This window comes from Pelodiscus sinensis, chromosome 7, assembly GCF_052426305.1.
Source record: "Pelodiscus sinensis isolate ZL-2025 chromosome 7, ASM5242630v1, whole genome shotgun sequence".
NCBI lineage: Eukaryota > Metazoa > Chordata > Testudines > Trionychidae > Pelodiscus > Pelodiscus sinensis.
In genome coordinates, this window is record NC_143058.1 from 73904484 (window position 1) to 73924541 (window position 20058).

Genomic DNA, 20058 nt, shown 5'->3' on the forward strand with positions numbered 1-20058 from the left:
ACACAGTTTATACAATACCAGCTAAAAGACTTTTATGGCATTGAGGGAGTGACATATTCTTTGCTTTAGATTGTCTACACTAGATCTTTTGTCAGTACAAAATCACACCCAAGTAGCATTACTATACCAGCAAATGTTTTAAATTATACTATCAGGGAATTGCTGGAGTACAGTCTTCATTGGTGTCTGAATGGAAGCTCTGCTGTCCATCAGAAAGTTTATTCTCTGAAAACTTATTTTTTTTGCACATTTTATGCTAATTACAAGCACTCCCATTTTCAGCAGATAATCATAAAATCAACTGTAGGACCTCTAAAGATCAGCTAGTCCAGTCCCCTGCATTCATGGCAGGACTAAGTATTGTCTAGATCAACCCTGACAGGTGTCTGTCTACCCTGCTCTTAAAAGTCTCCAGTAATGGAGATTCCACAACTTCTCTGTACATTTTAATGTACAGTTAAAAGCTCTTCTAAATTATGCAAGGCTAACTGCCACTCCTTTGTTATGCAGGTACGCTGTCAATGCCTAAAAAATAAAGTTGTCCCTGAGGGTAGGAAACAAGTAATCACTAACTGGATTCACTTCCATGAAGGAACAAGTCCTTCAGCTCAACAAAACAACAAAAACTGAAGTCACTCAATGGAAAGCTCACAAGTTTCTCACCTGTGAGCTGTAGGATTTTTTCAGCATTAGTTGTTGCCTAAAATAAATCATATTTGATTTCTCATTGCATGAGAGTCTTTGATAACATCCAAACCTGTTTCCAAAGCATCACGCGCAGCTCCAGTTAAAAAGAATAGGATTAATGTGCATCTAACTAACTTTGTGTTTATAACGTGCTCATCATCTGAGTGTTTCCACATTTCACTTTGAACATGTCAGAACAAGTGCCTAAAATTCACCACAAGTTTTCAAGTAGTTGTTGTTACCTTTTTATTTTCTGAAAGTATTACAATTTTATTTATTGATACTGTAGTAGGAATCTACGTTTTAATTTTGTGCTAATTCATACTGCAGGATCACCTTTGGGTCCCAATGAAGACTAGGGCATCATTGTGGTAGCTGGTATACCAAACACACCTTAATAGGCAGTTCCTACCTTAAAGATAGACATGGTCAGGGATATTATCATCCCCATTTTATTATCTCTAGTTAAGGGACAAAGAGTTAAAATGTACTGACTTTAATGAAAATGTAAGTGATTTGGCCAAGGTCACACAGGAAGTCTGTGGTAGAGCTAGGAGTTACCGGTAAATCCAACTCTCCTGAGTCCCCATCTAATGTTGTATGCACAAAATCATTCTCACCTCTCCTGGATGAAAGTCCATTTCTGGAAATCAATGCATGCCTGAACACTATCACTAAAGTGCTTAATGGAGATATTTCCAGCATAATTTAAGATTTTTTTCATATTTCAAACTTGAACATGGATTAATAAATTTTAAATTTTTCACTCCAAAAGGGCTGATTCAGAGAAAAAGGTGGCTTCCAAATTAGAAGTTGAAGAATGTGAATTTTTGCCTTTTTTTTGTTGGGGGGAGAAATCTTTTCCTTTGAATTTTATTAAAGTAAAAGCTGAAGAGCAGGACAATACACAAAATGGCAAAAATTGCAAAAAAAAAATTACCTCCAGTTTTACAGAGAAGTGGGTGATAGAATTGCTACTAAAAGAACAGACAAACTTCTAGGCTAGAGAGGAGACATCAAGAGACAGAGGAAAGGCCTAGTGCTTCAGGCTACGTCTACACTGCGGGTGTTTTGCGGAAGAGGAAATGCAAATGGAGTGTTCATTTGCATATCTCGTTCTCTTATTTGCATATCTTCTTCCGATCCTTTTTTTGGAAGACGTTTTTGCAATAAAAAGCCCTGTGTAGACAGGGCCATTTGTCGAAAAAAAAAACCCTTTTGCGCAGGATCCCTTATTCCTCAAAAAATGAGGTTTACGGGCTCTTGCTCAAAAGGGTTTGTATCCAACAAATGGCCCCGTCTGCACAGGGATTTTTATTGCAAAAACCTCTTCCGCAAAAAGGATCGGAAGAAGATATGCAAATGAGCACTCCATTTGCATTTCCTCTTCTGCAAAACACCTGGGGCTACATCTACACTGGCATGATTTTCCGGAAATGCTTAAAATGGAACAGTTATAAGTATTTCCGGAAAAAACACATCTACATTGGCAGGATGCTTTTCCGGAAAAGTCATTTTTGCGATCGGGGCTTTTTTGCAGAAAAGAAATCTGTGCTGTCTACACTGGCCCTTTTCCAGAACAGTTTTCCGGAAAAGGACTTTTGCCCGAATGGGAGCAGCATAGTTTTTCCGGAAAAGCACTGATGATTTTACAGTAGATCGTCATTGCTTTTCCGGAAATTCAAGGGGCCAGTGTAGACAGCTGGCAAGTTATTCCGGAAAAGTGGCTGATTTTCCGGAATAAGTGGCCAGTGTAGACACAGCCCTGCAGTATAGACCTAGTCTCACAAAGCAAACCTTTTTCATGGATTATTTCTGTACTGGTCTGAGTATTGGGAGCCTTGGATTTTGCATCAGAGCCAGTGATTCTATGATTTGCTTTGACATTGTCCATTTTGCTTTACTTCACCTGTTCCATGTACCTGGTTTGTAAAGTAGGGTACTGCACACCCACATTTGTAACGTGCTTTGACTTCTGTGGATTAAATAATGGTACTTAACAGAATAGTACTCTTCATATATTTAATAATAATGAGTGACCAGTGATTGTGGCTCAACAGTAAAATCTTACTCATGCCACACATGACTGGCAGCATGATCGTTTCCCCAGGTAGAAATAGGAAGAGAACTAGTTTACTGTGTGAAAGAGGGATCTACATTCTGCTTTCAAAAAGTTCTGAATGTTCCAGAGTAAGCAAGTTTTTATTTTACGTTTGCTGTCCCTGAGCCACTCTTTACAAGAACAGCTTCTTAAGCCTTAAAGATGGGAGTTGTTTAGGAAAATTTGTACAAGAGGTGTCAGAGTAGCTAACTTGATCAAAAGATTTCAGTTCTCTGTTTGAAGTGTGTTTTACAGAAAAAAACAAGCAGTGGCAGGAAACTCCACTTGTATCCTTGACAACTACTGTTTTCCTTAAACTAGGTCAAGTGAAAAAAGGTTCATGAGAGTGAACATACTTGAGCCCCTCAATTATTTCTTTTGTTAATAAGTCATTTTTCAGTGTGAGTATTTTGGTGGAAAAGAAGTCTATATAAAGAGGCACTATTGTCCCTGCAGCAGCCGTTTATTTTTAGACCACAAAAAAAAAGTGATACTGATTACGTCAGATATGCTGTGTGTGAAAGAGTCAAGTGAGAGCAGAACTAAAAGGCACAAGCAGTAAGGATCAATAGTCTGTTCTCTTCCTGAGTTTTCAATTATATTTTCCCAAAGTGGGTAGAAGTCCCACTATGACAGGCAGAACTGATGTGATTTCCTCCAAATTGACAGAAGAAAACTGTATTTAACTTTCCTGAATATTCTCACTTCATATTGTCTTATATTCTATATTTTGGACATGGGATATGGTGTTGTGCATCATTATTTTATTGTACTAGCACATAAGAAAGAAACCTATTCCTTACAGAATCAGAAAAATAGATATACTCAGGCAGGCAATTGCTGTCTCCTTTTTGGAGACTTTCAAGTATTTATAATCCAATTTCCAATTCATATTTTAGTTACAGGAGTACAAATCCAGAAAAACTCCATGGACCTCACAAAGAAGTAGATAATAAAGTCTTCCTTTTAAAATTCTTCTTACAGAATGCAAGGCAAGGGAAGATCCTTTTTCATCCACCATTAGTTTCTCAAAAGAGGAGTGTTTCACATGCATGGCACTATACTTTTAGTGCATACTAGGTCACATAATTCTGTCCCTTATAAGAAAAGGCATTGATCACATTTCAGAGCTGACATATATGAGTACAGCACGATTGAGCTCAGGAGTTCACATAAGATTCCTGCTACCCACAAATTACTTTGAACGTTTATTAACAAGGTCCTTTGTATTCTGAATTAACATTGAGCGACTACTGCCAAGCCCCCTTTTTTGTGTGGCAGTCTGGCAGATTAGAAATTTGACTTAGTTTATACGAAGCAATTTATGTTTTATTATAATAAATATGAAACAGGTAATGCAATCAACATAGGAGCTCCCTGAGTCAGGTTGTTTGTGTGTGCTACATTCAGTTAGACTAGACTATGTCTACACAGCAGTGTTATTTTGGAATAACTGATGTTATTCTGAAATAACATAGTCCGCATCTAGACAGCATGCAGTTATTTCGACATAATGTTGAAATAATGTCAAGCTGGAGGACTTCTTACTCCTACTCTTGTAACCCTCATTTTACAAGGAGTAAGGGAAGTCGGAGGAACAGTGCTCTACCTCGGACTTCCTGCTGTGTAGACAGCGCCAAAAGCCGAAATAAGCTATTTCAACTTCAGGTACACAATTGACGTAGCTCAAGTGGCATAGCTGATTTCGGCTTTCGCCCTGCTGTATAGATGTGCCCTTAGTTACTTCATCCCCATATTTTCAGTTTTCATCTTCTGCCATGTCTACTTCTGACCCTTCTCATTTTCCTTCTTCCCTCACTGTTTCCTTTCAATTGCTCCCTCTCTAATGGTCACAAGCCTCTTCTATGAATACAGCTTCTCTCTGAGTTACGAACGAGTTATAAACCAAACACTTGGCTGTAACTCGATCTGTTTGTAACTCGGACCCCATTGAGTTACATGCGACTGCGCTGTTCGTAACTCGGGGACCGCCTATACGTCCGCTGCATTGGAGCTTTGGTCGTAAGTGCGAACAGTCGTAACTTGACAGTTCGCAACTCGGGGAGTGACTGTAATCTGACTCTGAGGAAGTAAAGTGACCAGAGAAAAGGGCTCAGTGATGCTTCTATTGAGGTCATTAGCAAAACTCCCATTGAAGTCAGTAGGAATAGGATTTGATGTGAAGGAAGGAAATGATTCAGTCATTTATTCTCAGCTCTATTTAAAACATTTGCCTTTCCAGCAGTTTAACGGCTTTTCTTTCTTTTCCCCTTCATGTAAATGTTGATGTTTTTTTCTTCAGCTAAAGAGCATACGTTTCTTATTAGAAATACTTTGAAAATTGAGCTTGGGAGCAGATACATCAGAGGGATTGTGTGCCAGAGAAGGGAGATTTGCACAGCCAGTACATAGTCACTGAAAACTCTTTCACACTATAAATAGTAGTTCTGCAAATGTTTGCACTGTAATTAGTTGATGGTGGCTGTCAGCCAATCAGAATACAACAATTTGCAAACTGTATGGCTATTCAGTAATAACGGCAGTAATTATGCAAACCAGATACCAAGACCCAATCAGCATATACATAACTTTACATGTGAATAAGTACTGTGTGAGTATGCTTCATTACTTGACCAGCACTCGGGCTGACGTAATTGTATTTCAGTATAATTAGGTTATTTCACTAAAATGTAAGCACAGCTACACACATTCACACACACACACACACATGAAATTAAGCATTACTCTAAGTAGGAATTAAGTCTTTGTTTGGTGGCTGTAACTTTGCATAGTCTTTTCCATACAGCTAACACTGAGTAAGAATATGCATAGTTTTGTGCAATTAAAGTTAAGCCGATCCAGTTACTAGCTTTAAACTCCACTGTGTGTTTTCCTTAGCAGGTGTTTCTGCTCCATATTAGGGATATATTCAGATCAGTGGGAGCAAGATACTACCAAAATAACATTCATTTATGAGTTACAGTCCTGAATTGTGCAGTCAATAAACAAAAAGCCAAAGTGCTAAGTCTAGGGACCTTTAAAGACTACAAAGTCAGCTATTTTTTCAGGGATTTTTTTTTAAGCTACAATACAATCAAATGCATATTTGCCTTTTCTGCATTGGTAGTCTTGCTCAGAGAGACAGGTGCAAGCATATTGAAAATTCCACCCTTTCTGCCAGATTTTCCTTTTGCTATGGTTTTACATTGGTGTAACCCCACTGACTTGGAGTTATTCCCAATTTGCACTGGTGTAGATGGGTATGTCTACACTAACCTCCTATTTCGAAGTAGGAGGGTAATGTAGGCATACCACACTTGCAAATGAAGCCCGGGATTTGAATTTCCCGGGCTTCATTTGCATAAGCCGGGCACCGCCATTTTTAAATCCCGGTTAGTTCGAACCCCATGCCGCACGGAGTAGCTAGTTCGGACTAGGCTTCTAATCTGAACTAGCTGTACTCCAACGTGATTATACAAATGAAACGCGACATTTGTAAATCCGCGCTTCATTTGAATTTTTGATCGACTTCATTTGCATTCCTCTTTTGAGAGAGGAATGCAGTCTAGACATAGCCTCTTTCTCTCTCTCTCTCCCTCCCGCGCTCGCTCTCTCTCTCTCTCTCTCTCTCTCTTTCTCAAAACCCCCTTCCCCTGAACTTCACAGCATATTGAAAACATCAAATTAATGCTGTTATTTCAGAAAGAAAGTTCCTGCCATAGCACTTACAGATGGTAGATGTTTACATTCATTGCTCATGACAGTCTGATATGAGGTAATTTAATTTAAACACCAACAAGGAAAAAAGACATTTTTTAAAAAGCCAACTTTTATTATATCTTTAAAAAACCCTAAAACAAAACTGCTTGAGAGAGAGAGAGAGAGAGAGCAGATCTGGAGCCTTGTAGTGCTGTTGATTTATAAGAACTCTCCACTGATTTCAGTAGAGTTTGGCTTTAAAATCAGTGGTGCAGTACTACAGCAGGAGATATTTTTTATTTATTTTTACCTTTTAAGTCATTCTGGAAACAATTTTGCACTAATTAAGTATTTCTCAGATTGTGGTCTAAGACCACTTGTGGTCAGCAAAGTCCTTCCTGGGCGCTCCACAGACAGCTTGCTGGTTACAGGGAGCTGCTTCTCCTTCTTGATAAATTACATTAAAAGATGCTAAAAATACAGACTGACTTTCTTAATGTTATTTTTCCAAGTAGGCAATTGCTGTAGATGCAATAGGGAAATTTATGATCATGAGTACGAAGGCAGCTGGCTCTTCGGAGAATCTCTATTAAAATTCTGCCCACAATACCTAAATATTTTGAAAAATCTTAATTTTGAAATGTGTTTTAATTATTTAAAGTTCTGAAGAGTCTGAATGGTAAGAAATATAAAATGTTTTAGTTCTTTTGAGTCCATGAAATAAACAAGAATTTCCTTGCTTGTTCATGATAAAAGCATACAAAATAGTGAATAGAGAAAGGGAGCAGGGATATGTTTGTTTTACTTTTCTCATAATACAAGAATAAGGAAGCATTCAATGAAATTGTAAGGTGGCAAGTTGAAAACTGATAAAAGTAACTCCTTTTTCACATAGTGAAAGATTAGGCTGTGGAACCATTGTCACAAGATATATTTGTGGTCCAAAGCTTAAGTCGGGGTGGGCAAGATCCAGTCTTTGGATTCAGCCCATAGCCTGCCCTCTGGGATCCTCAGGCCTGCAGCAACCCTAGGCTGTTCAAAATAGCTGGTGGCTCCAGGTACCTCTCTGCACTGGACTTTGTGCACTGCCCCTGCATCCAGCATTGGAAACAACTGGCCAATGGGCGCTCCAAAGATTGTGCTGGGAGCAGGATCAAAGCAGGAAGTCACCCTTTCTTGCACATGATGCAGAGAGGCATGTGGAGGAGCCAGCTGCTTTGAGTGGTCTGGAGCTGGAGCAGGATCCTGCAGGGCTGCTGGCTGGGGGCCACCTAGGTAAGTACCTCTGGGCCAGAGCCTGCACCTGGCATCTCACCCCCTCGTGCACTCTGCCCCAGGTTATCACCCTCTGCACTTCCCTTCCCCCAGGTCACAACTCCCTTCCAGTCTCTGCACCACCTTCTACACCTCTCCCCCAGGCCAGAATCCTCTCCTGCACCCATACCCTATCCCGGACCCTGCACTCCATTCCCTGTCCCAGGTCACAATCCCCTCCCTCACCTAAACTCCCTCTCAGACCTCACTCTCTCTCCTATACCCCAGTCTCCTACCCAGAGCTCCCTTCTGTACCCAACCTCCATCCCAGACCCCGCATCCCCTTCATAGAAAAGTGTGGCCTTGACCACTTACCAAAATCTTGGAGTGGCCCCCGATCAAAACTTATTGCTCACCCCTCCCTTTGGTGAACTCTGAGAAATATTAGACCTTTATATGAATAAGAGGAATATCCAGCTATTAGGAATACAAAGAGATAACCAGTTAACTGGTTACTGGTAAGCATTGCTTTATCAGTATGCTTACCAGGGTAACTGGTTAACTGGCACCCAGCCCAGTCAGAGCGGCTACCCGCCTATGGTACCACGGGTGGGGACTGCTCTAGCCCAGCTGGGCCCACTACACAGTGAGCGGAGAGTTGTAACCTACCTTGTACAGCCTTGTTCTAAGAAATTAATTTGGGTGAATTAAGGAGTTAGTAAATAGGAGGTTATACTAGGCAAATCAAAGGCTGAGTGGAAGTGGTTGGCTTGATTTTAACAAAAATTCCTCAGTTTCATTTAAACTGTAGTTGGGCATTGAAAGTCATTTTATACCTTTGAACATGGAATTCTCATGCATATTACTGGATACATGCAGATTCCATGCATATTGTGGGCATCCACCACCCAAAACCATGTCAGGTAATAGAGCTGCGGTAAGATATCTTTCTTAAGCCACATCTAGACTACTATATAAGGTTAAATCTATTAAGGTCGATTTCTGGTTACCTGATTTTGCAAAGTTGAAGGTCAGTGTCCCACCTGCAGGGAAGAATTCAACGTAGTTCCAAGTAGTGTGTCTCCATTAGGGAGACTGCCATCGACCTTGAGAGTGATGCACTGTGAGTAGCTATTCCAGAGGATGCAATCCATCCCCTTGTTCAACATCTTTATTAATGACCTGAACAAAACCAGCCCCAGAACTGACCCTGCGGGCATTCCCCTTGATACCAACCGCCAACCAGACAATGAGCCGTTGATCACTATCCACTGAGCTCGACCATCTAGCCAGTTTTCTCTCCACCTTACAGTCCATTTAGCCAATCCATACTTCCTTAACTTGCTAGCAAGAATACTAGCAAGTTAAGGAAGACCATATAAAAAGCTTTGCAGTTGTCAAGGTATATCACATCCTCTGCCTTCCCATGTCCACAGAGCCAGTTACCTCATCATAGAAGCTAATCAGGTTGGTCAGGCACTACTTGCCCTTGGTGAATCTATGTTGGCTATTCCTGATCACTTTCCCCTCTTCCAAGTGCTTCAAAATGGATTCCTTGAGGATCCCCTCCATGATTTTTCCAGGGACTGAGGTGAGGCTGGCCAGTCTGTAATTCCTGGATGGCTGAGAAATGTGCATGACACACACATCTTTAGAAACTCCTGCCTCTTCAGAAAGATGCACACTGGAATTGTTTTCCCCAATGGGAATTTTAAAAAAAATCAAAATCAGAGATGTGGAAATGCCAATAGTGATCCTTGGCGACCCAGCCTACCCTTTGCTCCCATGGCTCATGAAGCTGTACACAGGCAGCCTGGACTGCAGTAAGGAACAGTTGAACTACAGGCTGAGCAAGTGCAGAATGGTGGTTGAATGTGCTTTTGGGCCTTAAAGGGAAAATTCAGGACTCTGCTGACTAGGTTGTACCACACTGAAAGTAACATTCCCTTTGTGGTGGCAGCCTGTTGTGTGCTCCGTAACTTTTGTGTGAGCAAAGGGGAACGTTATCTGGCAGGGCAGAGAGGTTGAGGCAGAGTGCCTAGTCAGAGATTTTGAGCAGCCAGACACCGGGGTGACAAGGAGAGCACAGCGCAGGGCAGTGCAAATCAGAGAGGCTTTGAAAGAAAGTTTTATAAATGATCAGTTTTGAAAGTCATGCACGTTGCTCTCAATGAGGGGCCCAGTATTTGCTGTGTTTGCTTGGAATCCCCCACACCAGCACTGTGGTAGAAGCAAAGAAGAAATTGTTGTTCAGAGATCATGTGTTTTTATTTCGAGAAGATAGCAGAGAAAGAAAAGAAGTCCATGATGGGAAACCAAGAAGGGGGATAGGGCTCAGAAATGTGAGGACAGCCTTTTGCCTCCCAACACCTTGCAGGTTGAGTATGTGGGGGTGGAGGCTATGGAACTGGGAAAGTTATTTTGCCTGTGTGGAGGGAGTCCTGGCCGGGGGCTGTTCTCCAGGCTAACCTCCAGGCACTCCATCACTGCCGTCCTGTTGCCTTGCTTACAGCTCCCTACACGCTTTCCTGTCCTGTTGCTCTGCTATTCTGTCCTGCCTCTCTGCCATTCTCTCCTCCATCTCCACCATCCTCTCCACCTGTGTCTCCTCCAGGAACGTATTCCTCCATATCATGTTTTCTCCTTAAACGTGTCTTCTCTTGTCCATTTTCACCTGCGAATCGGTGAGATGGACAGCTGCTGGAGCAGGAGAGGTACAAGCTGCCTGCTGTTCTCCCTGTAATGAAAAGTTACAAAGGCACTCATTACAGGAGATACATTGTGTTAAAACCTAATCCTAATCTGTTAACATACAGTGAAGGTCTCTGTAAAGACAATGGAGATGTGTTCTCTGCAAGGCCAAAGATATGCTTTACAGTGGCCACTGTACAGCAGGTGCACAGAGATGTCAGGAGCATCTGGACTCACACTGTTGGTTCAGAAGCATGCATGGGAAGGGGCCTTCCAAGCCATGATCCTGTGGGCAGGAGGGGAGGTTACGGGGTCTGGTCATGCTGGGTGTGCAGAGCAGTGTTTATCAGGGAAAGGGGCGAAGTGAAAGGAGTCCCTGTAGCTCACTGTTGTTCTCAGGTACCTTAATACGCCACTCTCGGGTGGCATGTCTGCAAACAAACGAGAAAAGGTCCGAATAAAAAAATAATAAATTCACATCTGGATATTATCATTCTTAAAGCCTGTATCTTATCAAATCAGAGATCTCTTGCTAGGCTTCCTTCAGATTCATCTCTGTTGAGGTACCTTTAAGAAATCAGACAACGAATGAAATATACATCAATAGAGACTTGGGTTGTATTTATTTCCATATGTAATTAAAATAGAATGTAAATGTTTCAGTTTGTACCTATAATCATCTTGTGAAATTATAAACTTATTGTTAACTCACTTTCCATCTCACATGCCTTCTGTAGTCTACTCTTACTAATTAGCAATGCTGATACTTTTTGAAAAACTCCCAAATCCACCTTTTGAAGCATGTAGCATAATTTATCTCACTGCCTACAATCTACCATGTATTTAAAAACAAAGTTTATCTTTTTTTAATGCATATCACCTGTGCAAGTGTGATATATGAATTCTCCCATGTTATAATCATGCTTTTCATATGCCAGTCTTTTCTCTTACATCTTTTCAGAGGACAGAGCTGGAAACTACTGTTGCATTTTAAAAATGCCCAGGAATAGCATCTTGCACGCTTGCTATACCATTCAGTTCTCTGGTTATAACTTGGCACTCCTTCTGTGAATTTGTGCTAAAAACCTTTGTGCTGACCATACTTTCACAAGGTGTCTGCAATCAAAACCCTCAGGCTGCGTCTAGACTGGCATGATTTTGCGCAAATACTTTTAATGGAAAAGTTTTTCCATTAAAAGTATTTGCGCAAGAGAGCATCTATACTGGCATGTGCCTTTGCGCAAAAGATTTGCTTTTGTGCAAAAGCATCCGTGCCAGTGTAGACGCTCTCTTGCGCAAGAAAGCTCTGATGGCCATTTTAACCATCGGGCTTTCTTGCACAAGAAATTAACATTGCTGTCTACACTGGCCCTTTTGCGCAAGAATACTTGCCCAAGGGGGCTTATCCCTGAGCGGGAGCATCAGAGTATTTGCGCAAGAACCACTGATTTTGTACATTACAAAGTCAGTGTTCTTACGCAAATACTTGCGGCCAGTGTAGACAGGCGGTAAGATTTTGCGCAAACATGCCAGTCTAGACGCAGCCTCAGGGAAAACATATATAGTCCATGTGTAGTTTCTCTTTCAACTTTTGTTTACAGAGATATAACATTTCATACAATGGTAACTGCCCTTCATTGGTTGTATTTTCTCTATCACAAACTTTACAGGCTCATTCTTTTGTGGGACTATACTATACATTGTCTGATTTATGTAATTATCTCAATGGATTAAGCCCATCCATGCATGGGGATTACCATTAGAGCACATTATTATATAAATATACATATGGCATTGTTTCAGATTTTAATTTTTGTTTTAATCGGTTTGGTCAATGCTGTACACATCCATCTTCTGATGGCTTATTTTATACAACTCTTAAAGATTGGAAAGGAAATAGGCAAGCAATAGTTGGAAAAAATTGCAAACTCCTTCCAGTCATTAATATCACAAAGCTTTATTTTTGCAAATATTTGAAAAGGCCTTCTTTGTGATACTGAGACACAGGTCTATGCCTTTCATACCATACTGAACCTAATGTAGCAAGTTAGTGCTGCTTAGTTTAGCATGCGGAATAGTACACAAGCCAATGTGATTGTCCAAGCCTGCCCCCGTTTTATTTTTGCCTTTTTATTTTGTGCAAGAACCTAGTCACGCTTACATACCACAAAATAAACAGCTAGGCTATGATCCTGCAGCCCTTATTCCTAGGAATAATCCATGTTCCACCTTTTTCTAGACATCACATCTTTGTAAGACAAACATGTTCTTTCTTCTTCCAGATTTTTTGTTGTGTTTTAACAAGTACAGCACAATCTGTATCAAAGAGAGAGAAATAAATGTCTTAATAAAGTGTTTAAAATAATAATAGAATATCTACACAAACCTATGAATGCTCCACAGAAGTTTTGAAAAAATGAAATGTTCTGTTTTAAAATTAGAATTCATTAAAATCAAATTCATACCAATAGCTTTCCATATTTTGATTGTGAAAAAAAGCAGTGGAATAATATCGGCTTTTGGTAGCCATTGAAAATTGTGATTTCTGTTTAGGAGTAAATTTTCAAAACCTTGTTTGGTGATTGAACTATGCATCCCTAGTATTAATTAAACACAGTTAAATCCTCAGAACAACACTTTGAAAATGGAACCATTGCTGTAAATTCAGCATCTGTACAGAATCTATAAATATCACAGGAGTTTCTATAGGACTTTTTGCCTTCCGCTCTCTGACCATTGATAGTTAAGCTGTACCATTATTTTAAATGTGTTACTCTTTCTCCGTGTACATCGGGCAATTTAAAATGACATAATACTTTATTGATAATTTGTCTTTTCATGCTTGGGCTTTTACAGTGAAGCTTCTTCAGCCAAAATCTTGGGTTCTTTGATGATGATTTTACTGCAGGGGTGGGCAAAAGGGCCTCCGTGGGCCAGATCCGGCCCGCCAAGTGGGTTGATCCAGTCTGTGGAGGCCCTGCCACTTCCCCACCCCCCCAGGCCAATTAGAGTCTGGGTGCGAGGGGAAGTGCACAAAGTTTTCTCCACTCTGCCAGGAGCACCCAGCACTTAGGTGTGCCGCAGGCTCCTGGCAGGGTGGGAGGAGATTTTGCGCATTCCTCCGCCCCCAAGCCCTGATTGGCCTTGGAGCGAGGGGGGGGAGTGCTCAAAGTTTCCTCCACCCTACCCTCACCCTGAGAGGAGCATGCGGGCAGGGTGGAAGGAGACTTCCCATGCTCCCCCGCCCCCAGATCCTGATTGGCCTGGGGGCAGGGGAGCAAGTGAAGTCTCCTCCCGCCGCCCAGGGCATGGGTGCCTAGGGGGACCCTGGAGGGGGCAAAGGCGCTTCCCCACCCCCAGACCAATCATGGTCTGTGGGTGGGGAAGCCTGAAAGTAACTTGACCCCACCCCTTCCAGAGCAGCCTGGGACCTCTTCAAACATTTCTGAAGTGGCCCCCAGCAAAAAATTATTGCCCACCTCTGTTTTACTGTCTGATTAAATAGCAATATGTAGTTAGTTTCCTCCTTATTGTGCAAAAGTGAAAGTTATGGTATGAACTTGCTGCGAGATGGACAGTGGAGGGAAAATCAAATCACTTATTGTTTGTTTACTCAGGCCCTTAGAAATGGATTATATAAAGCCCCCCTAATACATTGTTGAGGAATGCGTTCACCAGTATATAGGAGAACGTCTGCTGTAACAATAAACAGACCACAAAATGGCCCTAGCAGCCAGCTGCTTAGCCTGCTTACTGTGTAACAGTGTCAGTTTTGTACGGCATAGAGATCCTAATACTCAATATGCAGCTGTCGAAGACTTTACATTTTAATGGTAATAAATTCATCCTTAAGATCTCTTTGCCTTTCAAATCTCAGTGCAGTATTTAATACATTAATGTATGGGCTGTAAAGACTGTTTTGTAGTCTGCTTATGGTTATTGTAGAAAGCCACTTGAATATTGTATCATTCTTTGTTGACAATACAATGTGTGTTTCTGGGGCGGCAGGGGGGTCTGTAATCTGTTAGTGGGAGTCTGAATTGTCAGTAATAGTGGCTGCTTAAAGGATGGTAAGGCACAATTATATAAATGTCAAAGGTTAATTCATTTAATAGGAACTCAAGTGTTTATTAGAAACTGATCAAACTGAAACCATTTACCTTGACATCTTCCTCCTACTATACCTTCAGATTCTGAAGAATCTGAACCTCAGCTGATTTAGTTTGACTTTATAGAATGCCAAAGTTTTAAAAAAATGGAAACCCACAATTTTGCCTATCTCTAGTTATTACGAAGGTGTTTCTAGTCATGTTAATACACTGCTTGAAGCCTTTTGTACAATGGCATTGAAACTGAATAACATTTAAAGTTATGTAAAACGATCTTTCTGTGTTTTAAATAGTATTTGTCCATCAAAGCAAAGGCTCAAGCTATTAACTTGACATACTGTACTGTTTGTGCAGTATTATTAATCCATATTTGAATTCCATAGTTGTAGTTTGGCATATGAAACATCATATTTAATATTCTGTCACTTTTATTCCTAGAAGAAAAAAAATAGAAAGCTTGATTAAATTTCCAACTAAAATGGTTTGATTAATCACTTTTAGCTTTACTTAGGATCCTCCCAAATGTTGAATTTAACCTTTTCCCACTTATTATATTTATTTTCAGAGACACTGCTGATATCAGTAACTGAATGAAGAGAGATAGATGCCAAAAATGGACAAACACAATTTCTCTTTGTCCTGAGAGAATGATTCCTCTTTTTGTGAGAGTAGAGAGGACTGTACTGTTCACTGAGCATATGACAATGACTTTGATTTGTAAAGGTCATGTCAGTTTAATTATATTTTAAAAATTACTCCAGATTCTTTCTAGTAGTTAGTTTAAGGTGTTGACACAATTTTGCTGACATTTTTCAAAAAATGGATTATGCTCACAATCAGTTTTTCAAAGCAGACAGATGGCTTCTCAAACAGAGAATCCCCACAGCAATATTTTATGATATCTTTAGAATTATGACAGCACTGTCACAAGGGATAAGTTTGTCATTAATTTTCTTGTGACAGATGATTCAAAATCATTTTTGCTTCTTCGGCTTGCTCAAATTAACCAGCTATTAAAAAAAAAAAACATTCCAAGGAAACTCAGACATAGATCAATCGGTAAACACATGAATGCAGTATATGCTCAGTTTTGGTAGGTACATTTCATTTCTAGAAGAAATGTAAAATTAGATTCTCTCCAGCATCTCAAAAACAGTTTATGGAATTATATTTTAGCTCTTGGATTCAAAAGAAATTTTGAAGCATTGCCCGAAGATAAACTTGTAAAGCATAAACAATAGTAACAGTCTGATTATTTAATGATGCAATAGATAATAATAATAATTAATAATTCATGAACTATCATCTGGCCTTCCTAGAGGGCCACAGCTACAGGCTTCACTCCTCCTGCCATCCTTCCAAGATAGATACATTGAGTGCCAAGCAGAATACCTTGAGTGGACCTTTCAGAGAAGACTTGAACCTAGGCCTGATTAACAGGGAGATGTGAGAAAAATGTCCATGTGCACCTTTTGCTGTGGGAAGAAAAGGAAGACACCAAAAGACAGCACAGGCTATCAGTTTAAGCTTTGTTTTTAATAGCTATTGAATTTAATCTGTCCTGTGCTGCTCCTGTTCAATGTGAGAGATTCACCCCCACTCACAGCATGTGGAAACTGTTGTAACTGCCCACACAGAACTGTGTTCAATATGGGTTCAGAAGACTAAACAGCTAAAATTGTCTCCACGAACGCACAGGCTAGAAGGACTCAGGCATCATGCCATTATTAATTACAATAGTTATTTCACATTTATATTTTGGTAACACCCAGAGGCCAGTCAGGAGTGGGGCTTCATTGTGCTAGGTCCTGAACAAACCCATGTGAAGACACAGCCCCAGCTTCAGGGCTATCCTTTATTCTATATGGTGTTTTCCATTCTTGTATGGGCTTAACATAACACCAGTTTTAGACTCATGCATTTTAAAGCCAAAAGGATTATGATGACGACATAGTCTGACCTCCTGCCTTACACAGGCCATAGAATTGCAAAACCTCCAGTCTTACGCAGATGGAACAAAGTAACACCAATACCCAGGTGGAGCCTGAACCCCACCTAACTTGATCACCATGGTAGTCAAGCTTATGGGAAAGATGCCAACTCAGTTCAGACCTCCAGGCAATAACTTGGGAAGGGGCAGAAGACTGGTACAGCAAGGGACATTGTATAAAAGTGGGCTGGGCATTTTAGGTGTAAACCGGTTTAGTGGGCTGATAACACCAGTCAGGCTGAAAATTCCCTTCATCTTGGAATGGATAGCAAGAGGATGATAGTTCATCTCTTGGACAGCATTCCCAAGCTGCCCTGCGGCACCACTGCATGTAAGAGATCTTCCCTCTCATAACTAAAGGATTTTCTTTTCAGTTAAGGTTGGGCCTAGCTCCCTACCCAAACAAGAATGTTATTTTATTCTTTAATAATCTTGCAAATTAATGTTGACATTTACTCATCATTTAGATTCCATGTGCTGTAGAACAATCTCATTTCAAGCTAGCTACATATTTGTTTGTCATATTTGTGTGCACAATAGTGTGCAAGCTGTTCGGACAGGAGAGCCACAGTGATGATTAGAACTGAGTCTGAACTCAAAAGGCAGGCTGGGAAATTGCAGGATTTGAATTAGGGGATTCCTGGTCCTAACGTCTTTCTAGGGGCATGCCACTTTTCCCAGCCAGACAAGCCTTTGGGAAAGGTTGACCTACATGTGTGTCATTTAAACAGATGTGAGACCTAAGGGCCCATGTAATTTCACCATAGCATGTATTAGGAAATAAAAACAGATTTATTTTTTGCAAGTTCAAAGTATAATCCTGGTGAAGGAAAGGCTTTTCATATGTTGAAAAGCATTATGGAAAACTTGCTGTGTTAGGGATATTTGCTTATGAGTCTTCCATGGACACAGGACCTGAACTCACTCAAGTCAGTGGCAAAACTCTTACTGCCATCGATGGCTGCCAACAGCACATACTTCACTTACTGAGTGGAAATTATTTTATTAAAAAAAAAAAAACATGGTCCTAAACAATTAGCAGTTTGGGATGCCCCCCTTTTCTCTCTCTCTCTCTCTCTCGCTCTCTCTCTCAAAAAAAAGCAGCCTCAGGTCAGATGTTGAATAAAAGTATAGCTTAAAGGTGGTAAAAATCAAATCTCTAAATTAATTTTGGACACAAGTTTATATTTTTGTATGTGTGCATACCCACATAATTACGTTAGATATAAATCAAATCATAACCTTCAAAACACTGTTTAAAACTGAGGTTGGGCTTACTGGCAAATTGTAATAGTCAAATGCAAATACCATAAAAATGCTAAGGTTGAAGCACCAATACATATTTAAAAGGGTTACATGGGGAACTGTAGTGTTGGCATGTAGCAGTGAGATGAGGCAGACTGACACCATTATGGCCGAATTGGTAACAGATTACTGATAAAGCCAAGTATCAGACATTAGATGGGCTGCATTGTAGCATGAACAATTACAGTATCCAGATGTTTCATGCTACTCTGAACAAACTCAGATTAGGTTCATGTTCTGACATGAACCTTAGTATAGTTATTAGGTACCCAGAAATCGGTAAATTGTGTCTCAGTTGATGCCACTGTTCTTTCTCTTTAGGCACTTACCAGTATGTGGTTTAGTCACTGCATTTACCTTCTGCTCGGTTAATAATACTGACTTTAGCCCCACACACTCCCTTACATAGCCGGGGTAACTAAGGCACAGGCAGATGAAGTAACTTTTCCCCAGTTCTGCAGAGTGTCTGGGTCATGGTCATGGACTTAACCCTGATATCTAGAATCCCAATCCTAGTGCCTTTAATCACAAGATCAGTCTTCATCCTATACAAGTGTGATCACACTTCTTGGAAACGTTTGTGGTGCAGACTTTATTTGCTGACTTCTTTAAACCTTAGCTGCTCACCAGCTTCCCATCTTGTAAATTTATCCAGCAGTATATTCCCAGAACTGTCGGATTGAGCTTTCTTACTCTGTAGCTCAGTGCCTCGTAAGGCACAGTACACAGCTCCTTAGTCCCTATATTTTGTGGGGTTTTTATTAAATCTGATTCTTAACATCTGTTTAGTGACCTGCATTGTCAAGCAGGACAAGTCCATGTCATCAGGAAATGAGACAATCAATCCCTCGTGCACTAGCCTAAAATGACATTTCCAATTGCCATTGTTTCCCAAATGTTGTTTACCAGCGCTGAACCCTGCCAGCTACCATTGTTTATTTGCTTTTGTTTACGAGGGTTGAAACAATACAGTGTGCAAAGTTATGTACCATGCTGCATTGAAAGGAAAGATAGCTCTTGGTGACCACTGTGGGCTAAATCCTGCCTGTTACAGTGCTGCAGAAGGGGACAGGCAGAGCAATGTTAGCTGTGGAGTTCTTTGCAGTATTGTGATATCTCACTCGCCTGGCAGCCTGTTGGTCACCCATATCTAGCTAGTGCTTTTGAATACCAAACAGAGGTGCTGGGGTCGTCACCCTTTGAACATATGAAGGGTTCTGGTCAGGGTTTACTGCCATTTTACATATGATTTGTCCTGTAAGAACTCACAAAATACAGATGGCATACAAATATTGGCTTGCGTAGGTGTAGGGATGGTATGTAGAGTCTGTTAGGGACAGATTTAAAAAAGGTGTTTAGGCACTTTAGGTTCAGCTAGTCCACTAGTGAGGTTTTCAAAGGTGCCTAGAAATCTAAATCCTACTTATTTCAAAGAGAGTTAGGAGCTTTTGAAAAGCCCAGTAGAACCCTATCTGCATATTTGTTCTCTAACCACCTTTAAAAATGTGCCCCTAAATCTTCATTAGAATATCTCCTGCCCCTAGCGTCTGTGGTATGTGCATGGTATTGGAGCTGTGGAGCTGAAAAAGCACGTTGTTTAGGGCTCACTTATAAATGTATAGCTTCCTTTTTACTGGGCAGGATTCCCTGGTGAGTTTGTTCAGCTTTTAAACTTGTCATCCAATTCTTGTTCCTGCTGTTCATTATGTAATGTACAATGGGCTAAATTCTTGGCTTACAAAATGGCATAACTAGCTTGTCATGGGCACACAGTAATGCAGAAAAAGCAGCATCAGTGTATTCCGATTCCCATGTGACCCAGACTACTCCCCATGCCAATTACTCCTAATAGTAATAATCTGCATTTGAAAATCTGTATATGACTGGATGGATCTGGTTCAAGGTGCATGAACACTGAAACTCATGAGGTGATATCCTGATCCCATTGAAATCAACGGCAAAAACCTCTCAGCTTCAGTGTGACCCTGGACCACAATCTTTAACCCTCACCCCAGAGAAATCATCCAGACCTCTATCTGCAGGAGCTGCAGAATGTCACCTGTTTCAGGATGCCAGAATTACAGTGGAAAATATGGCCCTTTATGTGGGTGATGACTTAGAAAATTGGAAGCTTGAAGCACCATTATGTCCCAATCTAGGGCATGCTCATAAATGTTATCCTACCACTTTCAGTGTTCACTTACATTTTAAAGGAACTTCCA

General features: G+C 40.6%; 1 protein-coding gene across 6 annotated transcripts in view; it reads left to right on the plus strand.

Moving 5' to 3' along the window:
* Nucleotides 1–20058, plus strand: part of PLCL1 (phospholipase C like 1 (inactive)) — a 319441-nt gene that overhangs the window by 295376 nt on the left and 4007 nt on the right. The window lies entirely within an intron of this gene.